The following is a 9,646-nucleotide window of genomic DNA, read 5'->3' on the forward strand; positions in this document are numbered from 1 at the left end:
CTACAAGCTATTTAAGGATGGTACTATAGAACGCCACCTCAAGGTAGGCCTAGTGGCGCCATCTCTTGGTCAGGCCGGAAACTTATCAATCCACCCTCGTAGAAAGCACGTCAAATTATTTTTGCAGTTTCATATAGAATACATCTTGAGAGGATCCATATAGATCCATATAGAAGCAGTTAATTAGTCCATCGTCATATAAGTCCCACTTATAAAATCCATATAGACAACAGTTAAAATCCTCTTTATAATTTCATATAGATTACATGCCAGGAGAATACACATAAAACTATATAGAAGTAGGGAATTAGCACGGTGATAAAAAAATCCTATTTGCATATCCATATAGAAAGCACGTCAAATTATTTTTTTAGTTCCATATAGAATACGTTTTGAGAGGATTCACGTAGATACGTACAAAAGTAGGTTATTAGCACGTCGCCAGAAGAGTGCCACTTATAAAATTTATATAGAAGCCACTTCAAATCCTGTTTGCAATTTCATATAGATTACATATCAAGAGAACAGATATAAACCATATAGAATAAGGGAATTTGCACAATGTTAAAAAAATCTTATTTGTATATCCATATAGAAACCGCTTCAAATCTTCTTTGTAATTCCATATAGATTACATGTCAGGAAGATACATATAAATCCATATAGAAGTAGGTTATTAGCGCGTCTTAAGAAAATTCCTACTTTTAAAATCCATATAGAAGTCACTGAAAATCCTGTTTGCAATTTCATATAGATTACATGTCAGGAGAACAGATATAAAACCATATAGAAGTAGGGAATTTGTACAATGTTAACAAAAATCTTATTTCTATATCCATATGGGAACCATTTCAAATCTTCTTTGTAATTCCATATAGTTTACATGTTAGGAGCATAAATATAAATCCATGTAGATGCTTAGGGACTTAGTGTGTCGGTAGGAAAATCCTGTATGGATATCCACATAAATACTTATAACAAAATGGACGCTCTTAGAATTCCATTCAGAAACCATCTCAAATTCTAATAGGAAATCCTTATAGATACTTGTAGATTTTCTATGTGGAAAATTTTCTCTAAGTGGTACTACCAGTAGAAACCATTAGGAACAATTAGATACTTTCACAAGGTCTATATGGTTCTATGAGACATTTAACGGAGGGATAACAATAATTAATTTTTTTTCGTTGGGAAATCGTGTATATTCATAGATTAGGAAAATATATTTTCGGAGTATATCAGAAATGATTTCTTGGAAGTAAACTATGCTCCGCATTTGAATACATCTCTATATGAAGTAATACAATAACGTTTCAGAGTATTAGACCATTTCACCAAATAAAATGTATTAAAGTTAGAAAAAATATTTATTGGTACATTATTTGGTATGCGTTCCTAGATTCACACTATGCGATGTTTAGATGTACACTAGACGCTTCCTAGATGCCCACTAGACGCTTCCTAGATTCCCACTATACGATCCCTAGATGCTCACTAAACGTTTTCTAGATGCCCACTTGACGTTCCCTAGACGCGTACTACACACAGGTATATATATTAATAGGGGCGCCTTAAGAAGAATTTAGTGCTTTACTGCTTACCCCATAAAAAAGGGACTGAGGACGGTGACCCTTGTGAGTCTAAGAGTCGTCTGGTTATAATCTAGCAAGGGGTCAATTCTAGATTATGTGTTCCTGGACGAATCATCTAGAAATCGTCTAGATTTCCAGTACATACTTTCGTTGATTACACCTGTTAAATGGCGCTTTTACTTTATTATTGTTTTTTGGATCCGTCAGTTGAAAAGAATTGTTGTTGATTATTTTGTTTACTTTAAATGGCCTATAGAAGATGTGAAATAATTTTTCAATCTCCTTATCGATGGTGCTAGATAATCACTGTTTTAAGCCAAACGAGGTCGCCTATCCGTAGCACAATGTTTGAAAATTACGTTTAAAAATGACGACATAAAATCGAAAAATTATCAAGTAAAAGATTATTGAATTAGCGCTGTGAAGTAATTGATGTAGGAATGAAAATAGTTAAGAACTAAACTTAACATTAAAAAAAAAGTTGAAATCGAATTTAGTTTTAATTGAAATATATTATGTGATATGATATTTGTGACATTCCAAGTGATTTGATAGATGGTTCTTCTAAAAATTTGTGAAATTCTTTGTAAATAAATAAATTCACTATCATACTCATTTCTCGGCTTTTTCCGGTTTAAAAAAATTCCCGGTCATTTCCCGGGTTTCCGTCCAGCGGCTACCTCACAAATAATAAGTTAACAAAGCTTCAGATATAGATTATTGAGAAGATAAAATTCAGTAAATGATAGTTCTACATCTGCTCTAAGAGTAAGTAAAATATTGAAAACTTAAAATTACGTTGAAAATTCAGAATATGGAGGTTCACGTTGCCATATTTATTATTTTATTTTAATTACTTTAAATAACAAATCATTATTTTTCATCTTAACTTTGAAGGGAATGGTTCAAAATTGTTGTCTGATATAATTGCATATTTTTCAGGAGGTTCGAACAGAATTTCTTCCTGAATATATTTTACTGAACATATGAATATGTTAAATATGCTCCGAATTTTAAGCAACTATTAAAAGAGTAAAAAGAAATTTATAACAAAAAATGAGGAATCTTATTTTTCTCGTAGGCTCAAGTAGGTTAGAGTTCAATATATTAAAGGGATTTTTTGTTAAGAGTTCGATTTTTTTAGTGGTAATTATAACTGTCGTAAAAGCTTGTACCATTAGGGAACATTTTGTCCTTCTATAAAGTTACTTTCATAAATTAAGTAACATTATTTGATTTTATATATAAAAATTGTATTGTTCCTACACAGTTATATATTTATAAGGACTAAGAAAAAGATTATTCATAATTAACTCGCGTAATTGTTCCATTCATATTATTGTGGTCTAGAAAATATCCTTATTTTTTTCTTCTAAAATGGCTGGATGCCTAAATATTGTTCTTTTTCGTGTAAAATGTCCACTGTATATTGTCAGAATTAAAACAAAATTGAGGTATCTCTTAAGCCCATGATTTACAAAAAATTGCTTATGTTATTTTAGCTTCCACTGTTAATGGGTTTTTTACATTAGAATAGAAAAAGGATAAAATGCATATGTACTGAAGAAAAATTATAAATTAATACTTGAAATTAAAAAAGCAATTTTGTGCAAAAATTGACTTGAGAGATCCCTAATTATTTTTTTTTTTTTATAAATAATGACAATATTCAGGGGACATTTTGATACCAAAAGGGACAATTTTTAGGGTAGACATTTTTGAAAAAAAGCCTTTTTTGGACCACGCTTCATTTATCCCTATTTTTTACCACTTTTAATAAACTAGAATTGGCAGGGAATTTTTTTACAGAATTTGAGTAGACGCCCTAAGATAATTTTAAGCATAATATTTTTAATATTTGTATTGATATCTTTCAACATATTAAATATATAAAGAATATACCTTTTATTAGTATAAATTACCGTGATTGTTTCTCAGATGAGCTAATAATTACTTTTAGATTTTATAAAATAAAAAAAACCTGAAACACCAGAACTGTCGCATAATACATAAAAATATATTTTTTTAATTATTTTGTCTGTCTGCTAGTATGTAGATGTTCAGTTTGTTAGCCGATAACTTTCGAAATAGTTTACAGTTTGGCTTGGCCTTTGGTATATTTTTGAGTGTCTTGAACTAAAGGTCAAGTTCTTTAGCCAGCCATTTTGGATAAAAAATCAAAAAGTGAGCGCATTGGAAACATTTTTAAGAAAAATTTTTTTCAAGATTCAAACATTCTCTGTACGGATATATACAATATTCAGAAAGACGAACAATTTATCCTAATGATGATTCGAAACTTCAAGCACATGCAGAATACGGAAAAAGACGAGAAGACAGAAATTGTGGATTTGAAAAAGATGTATAAATTTGTTAAGAATCGCTTTTGAATAGGGTGCGTAGTTTTTATTTTAATCGTGAAAAACATAATGATAAAGAGTAACAAAATAAAATAAAATCCGCTGCTGCGTGGGAAAATTCTCATAACAACTTTCGTCTTTTAATTTCTTGTTTCTCTCGTGTGTGGGTTTTCAAACAAATAAATTTTTTTATGCCTAAAAAACGGCAAATCAGAAATTGTACTTTTTCGTTCAACAATTTCACAGCATTTGAAAGATTCCGAAATCTCTGAATGTATTTTCAATATATATGTGTGTGCGTGTGTGGGTGGGTGTGTGATAAATAGTTAATTAACTTGAGATGTTAGGTTGTTGACTAGGGTGATAAATTTTGAAGGTCGATCTTACGACATTTTTTATCTACTAGAGGAGAATATCCATTGCACTCATGTTTATTAAACAACACACAAACTAGCTTTCGTCCCGCAACGCCAGATCTCATCAGGATACATAATCGAAAGCAAACACCATAACTGGATCGATGAGAGAGGTTAAACAATATTTTTCATTTTAAACGATGGTTTAGAAAGATTGCAAGGCGTTCGTACTGAAATGCACAGCATTCTGTTTCACTTCTTTGAAAGCACAATACTAATTTTCTTTATGCGAATCCATTACAAAATTTAATGTAGCGACTTAGAAATACTGCAATTTTTTTATGTAAGAGTCTAAAATTGGTACGATTTATTCTAATCAAAGATGTTAGTCTGCATTTTCATAGTCACTATTCGATTTTTTCTAACCGAACCTCGATTATCTCTAAATTCGTACACTTTATTTGAATTTTCCCAAGGTATAATTTTTCTGAACAATGAGCCACCAAATATTAAATATCACATTCTTTAAAGCAATTTTGACCCTACATTCCTTAAAAATTATTACATAATACTTAAAAAAAAACTTTCGTCATCCATTTGTGAATGGCTCAATGGTAGTTAACTAAGTTTATTAAAAGTGATAAAAAATAGGAATAAATTAAGTATGGCTCAAAATAGGCTTTTTTAAAAATGTCGACCCTAATAATTGTTCCTTTTGGTGTCAAAATGTCCCCTGAATATTGTTATTATTTATAAATAAAATAATCAGGGATGTCTCAAGTCAATTTTTGCACAAAATTGCTTTTTTAATTTCAAGTATTAATTTATAATTTTACTTCAGTACATATGCATTTTATCCTTTTTCTATTCTAATGTAAAAAAACCATTAACAGTGGAAACTAAAATAACATAAGCAATTTTTTTCAAATCATGGGCATTTCATCCTTTTTTCTATTCTAAAGTAAAAAAAACCCCCATTAACAGCGGAAACTAAAATAACATAAGCAATTCTTTGCAAATCATGGGCTTAAGAGATAACTAAATCTTCTTTTTAATTCGGCCAATATACAGTGGATATTTTACACAAAGAGGAACAATTTTTAGGCATCAAGCCATTTTAGAAGAGAAAAATAAGGAAATTTCCTAGATCACTATAATAAGTATAGAACAATTGTGCGAGTTAATTAAAAATAACCTTTTTCTTTATCCTTATAGATATATAACTGTATAGGAACAATATAATTTTTAAATATAAAATCAAATAATGTTTCTTAATTTATGAAAGTAACTTTATAAAAGGACAAGCAATACCTTAATGTTACAAGCTTTTAGGAACGTTATAATTACCACTAAAAAAATCCAACTCTTAACGAAAAATGCCTTTAAAATAAAATAATATAAATTAATTAATGGTTTTTAAAACTAAACTGTATTTCAAGTTTTAAAAATTGTACAAACATTATTTTACAATAAGATTATAAATCGGTTTTAAATTAAACAATTTACAGATTTTAAAGTTGAAAATTCAACTTTTCCAATACGAAAGCCCTGATAATTAAACAAATTGAAATGTCTGGTTCAAACTTTATAAACTAATTTTAATGTGAAAATAACTTAAAATTAATATATTAAGTAATAAAACAATTTCATTTTATTTAAAATCCTATTCAAATATTGTTTCAGTCGAAAATATTAAATTTTTCATTTAGTTTGAAAATTTTTGATTAAAAAAATATCTAAATAAACAATTATGCATCAAATATTCAAAAGTAAACAATATGAAACTGAATCATTTGAAATAAAACGCCTTGAATGGTAAAAATTTCAGGGTAAGAGGAACTTTTTTATGTTTACATTTTTATTGTGTGGAAAAATATGAAGTATTGTATTTTAAACATTTTTATTAACCTTAAAATGATAAAATTCTAATTTTTGTTAAATTGGCAGTAGATTTTATATATATAAACTTTTTACTGAGTTGGAAGAGATACCGTTTATTTTTAAATTTGAAGAGACCATTTTTTTATTTTCAAGGTTTTTATTGTGTTTGAAGAAAGAATTTTTTATTTTCGTTTTTTTCTTAATTAGAAGAGGATAATTAAAAAATATATATTGTTATTGAGTCGGAGGAGAGGAAGTGTTTATTTTCGATTTTTTCTGATTTTAAAAGAGGGATTTTTTTATTGTTACGGTTGTTATAGAACTGTAAGGAAGGAAATTAGTTTTTAAAGTTTATCTGAATAGGAAGATGCACTCAGTTTTGGATATAGTTAGGTGATATCTTTGCTGTTTTTCTGAAAGATATCGTTTTTTAATTAACTTAACTATTATAACAGTAAAGACGACTCTTAGATTGACATTAGGGTCGATCTTATTCATTTTTTTTGTGTTCTGCAATTAATTTAAAACATATAATTTCTTTTCATTAAAAATACAAATTAGATTTTTTATCTTTTGTACCGGACTGACTCACTGGATTGATCAGTGAGGCTATGTGAATCAGTTTTAACTTATACATTTTAATTGATCTAAATTCATTACAATCTATAGTTTGTTACGCTTCGTAAAGCAATTAAGACTTTTTAAAAATAAGGTTGAATTGATGACCTCAATTCAACCGTTCTTTATTCCAAACTTTTGGTTACAATCGATGTAGGTACAATAATAATGTGTGACAGACTGACTTTTGGGCGTAGCGGTTACATATATATAGTCTAGGAATCTAGTGGGGGAAGGTTAAAAGTTTCACTTTCGTAATGGTGAAGGTCCATAGTCCCTTCTGTAACACCCTCGTCTCTAGACTGAATTTCGTCCTCGAAATTATATTAATACTTTCCTTCCTTTTATAAGAATTATATGAGGATTTTCAGAGAGGGGCTGCACTTCTGGAGTATAAGTTACAACATGGGGTCGATTCTCTACTCTATTCTTTATGCAAAGCAAACATATTTTTCTCGGTATACATTGAGTAATGTAACGAAATAATCCGCATTGGTTCAAAAAGTAAATAATCGCTAAGACTATCGCTGTGTATCCTAAATAATGTAGCCATTCGAGGCTTGTTTCCTTCCATGCTTTAAGTCTTCTATGAGTAGATATCCGCTCAAGCATATTTTGTGCGTCATTTAAACTAAGGAGCGCATTTCTAAGTTCCTCAATGTTTAGTTGTTTAGGCATCTGTATTAATCTATTTTCTAAGCTATCTAAATCTTGTTGATTGTTTTGTAAGTCATAGGTAATATTAACAATAGCTGTTTTTGACATTTCCAAGTTTCTAGGTAAGTCTAACTTATCTTCATTATTATACAGTTGACAATTACTTCCGGAAATTAAAGTAGTGACTTTTATTTGAATTGTCTCAATTGTTGTTTCGTAAGCAATGTCTAAGCTAACTTCGGTTGTTGGTATTATAATATAGCCCTTTTTCACTCGTAAAAATTTTTCTTTATGCAGTAAAAAAGGGGACTGTGTACACTTAAGTTCTGCGTATCTACGTAGTAGGCTGGCTTCACATGTTTTAGAATCGGATATACGCAAGTTGGGTTGGTTTCTCTTCAAAATCAAATATTCGCCAATATTTTTACTTCTGTCAATTGTTTTCTGATCAATCGGTACGTAACTGTCTTTGTAAGTAATTATAAAATCATGGTCTGGGATTAGGGAGAGGGATATTTTATTGAATTTCGTTGGTATTGGAACTATTCTTTCCAAAGATCCTTCTTCTTTTTCGAGGACTGGGATATCGATTATATAGGTAAATAGCCCATGGATTATTGCTACATTGATGCAGCTGATTTCGATTATGTGTTGATAGTTTTCCTCAGTGTTATCGAAGTGATGTCTAGTTCTATGATAGGCTTCAAATTCTTTTATTGTTTCTTTCATAATTTTCGGTGTGAGTATCTGAGGGTGTACAATTCCGTGCTTCCCATCATTGATGGCGTTAATAGCAGTATCAGCATCTTCGTTCATTTCGTCTATTGGAAGGGTGGCTAAAACTAACTTGGCGTTAACAAAGTTATCCTTGGTGTTTGAATTTACTGCGAAACTTAGTTTTCTAGCAGATTCGGATTCTTCTCCAAGTTTATCGTGTACTAGTTTATAATCTGTTGAGGATGTGTCCAATATGAGTTTGAGGATTTTAGTATGATTAGTTAATATTGTGGCTATATTTTTATTGTCGGTGTATATTTTATCGAATTCTCAGTTTATCTGGTTGAAGTCGGAATCAGAAAGGGTACCGAAGAGAGTTTTGGAAATATCTCCAACAAAGTTCACAAGTCCTCTCTTAGGTCTTTGTTTTCCCAGTAGTTTATGGAGGATGGAGATTTTTGATTCTAATCTATTGTATCTTCCCTTAACTAGTCTCAACTCCTCCTTTGAAGTACAGTTGGACCCGCAGGCTCGTTCGGCTAGATATATAGTTTGGTGCAAGGCCACCAATCTTTGCTCTGTAGTTGTTAAGTTTATCCCGATTACTAATCTCCATTCTTCATGAAAAAGATGAACTTTGTTCAGTTCTTCCATATAAATATTTCCTTGAAGTTCTTGTATAGTGTAGTTTGCCTGTGCCGTAATAAGGGATAATCCGAGGACTAAGAGGATAATCATCGCTGTTCTGCAACAAAATAGGGCATTACTTGATCAATGTGGATTCGAATGTTTTTTCCTTCAAATTTGATTACTAGGTTATTATTTATAGTGATTTCTGTAATCACACCTGGGCCTTTCCAGCTTGGGTCTAGTTTGTTTTGTTTTGTATTATTTTTCCATTTAACCGTATCTCCTATTTTATAAACGGGATGATTTCTTATTATATTTTCATCGGATCGCTTTTTACTTTTTTCTTGCTCAAGTTCTATTCTTTCTCTGGCCTTTCTGAGAATTTTGTCATGTCGGGCTTTCCATTTTTTCACTAATTCGGAGTAAGTTAGAGTCGGGGATCTGGGTATAGCTGAAGGGATGTTGGGGTCTCTTCCGAAGGTTATCTCGAATGGTGAGAGACCGGTTGTAGTATTTTTCATAGTGTTGATTGCAAAGTTGATAAACTTCAAATTCTCATCCCACTGTTTATTGTTGTCTTCCATTGATGTTTTGATGAGATTTTTTAAAGTTGAGTGCATCCTTTCTATGTTACCATTGGCTTGTGGGTGAAAGGATGTCGTTTTCACGTGTGTAATTTTCAAAGCTTCTTCAAACTGCTGCATCATTTCTGAAAGGAAGTTCGTACCTTGGACCGTAAGTATTGTTTTCGGGGCTCCGAAGGTATATATATATAATGGTCGATGATACCTCGTATCACCGATTCTGATGTCTCATTTTTCATTGGGATTAAAAC

Source organism: Belonocnema kinseyi, chromosome 6 (genome assembly GCF_010883055.1).
Source record: "Belonocnema kinseyi isolate 2016_QV_RU_SX_M_011 chromosome 6, B_treatae_v1, whole genome shotgun sequence".
Classification (NCBI taxonomy): domain Eukaryota; kingdom Metazoa; phylum Arthropoda; class Insecta; order Hymenoptera; family Cynipidae; genus Belonocnema; species Belonocnema kinseyi.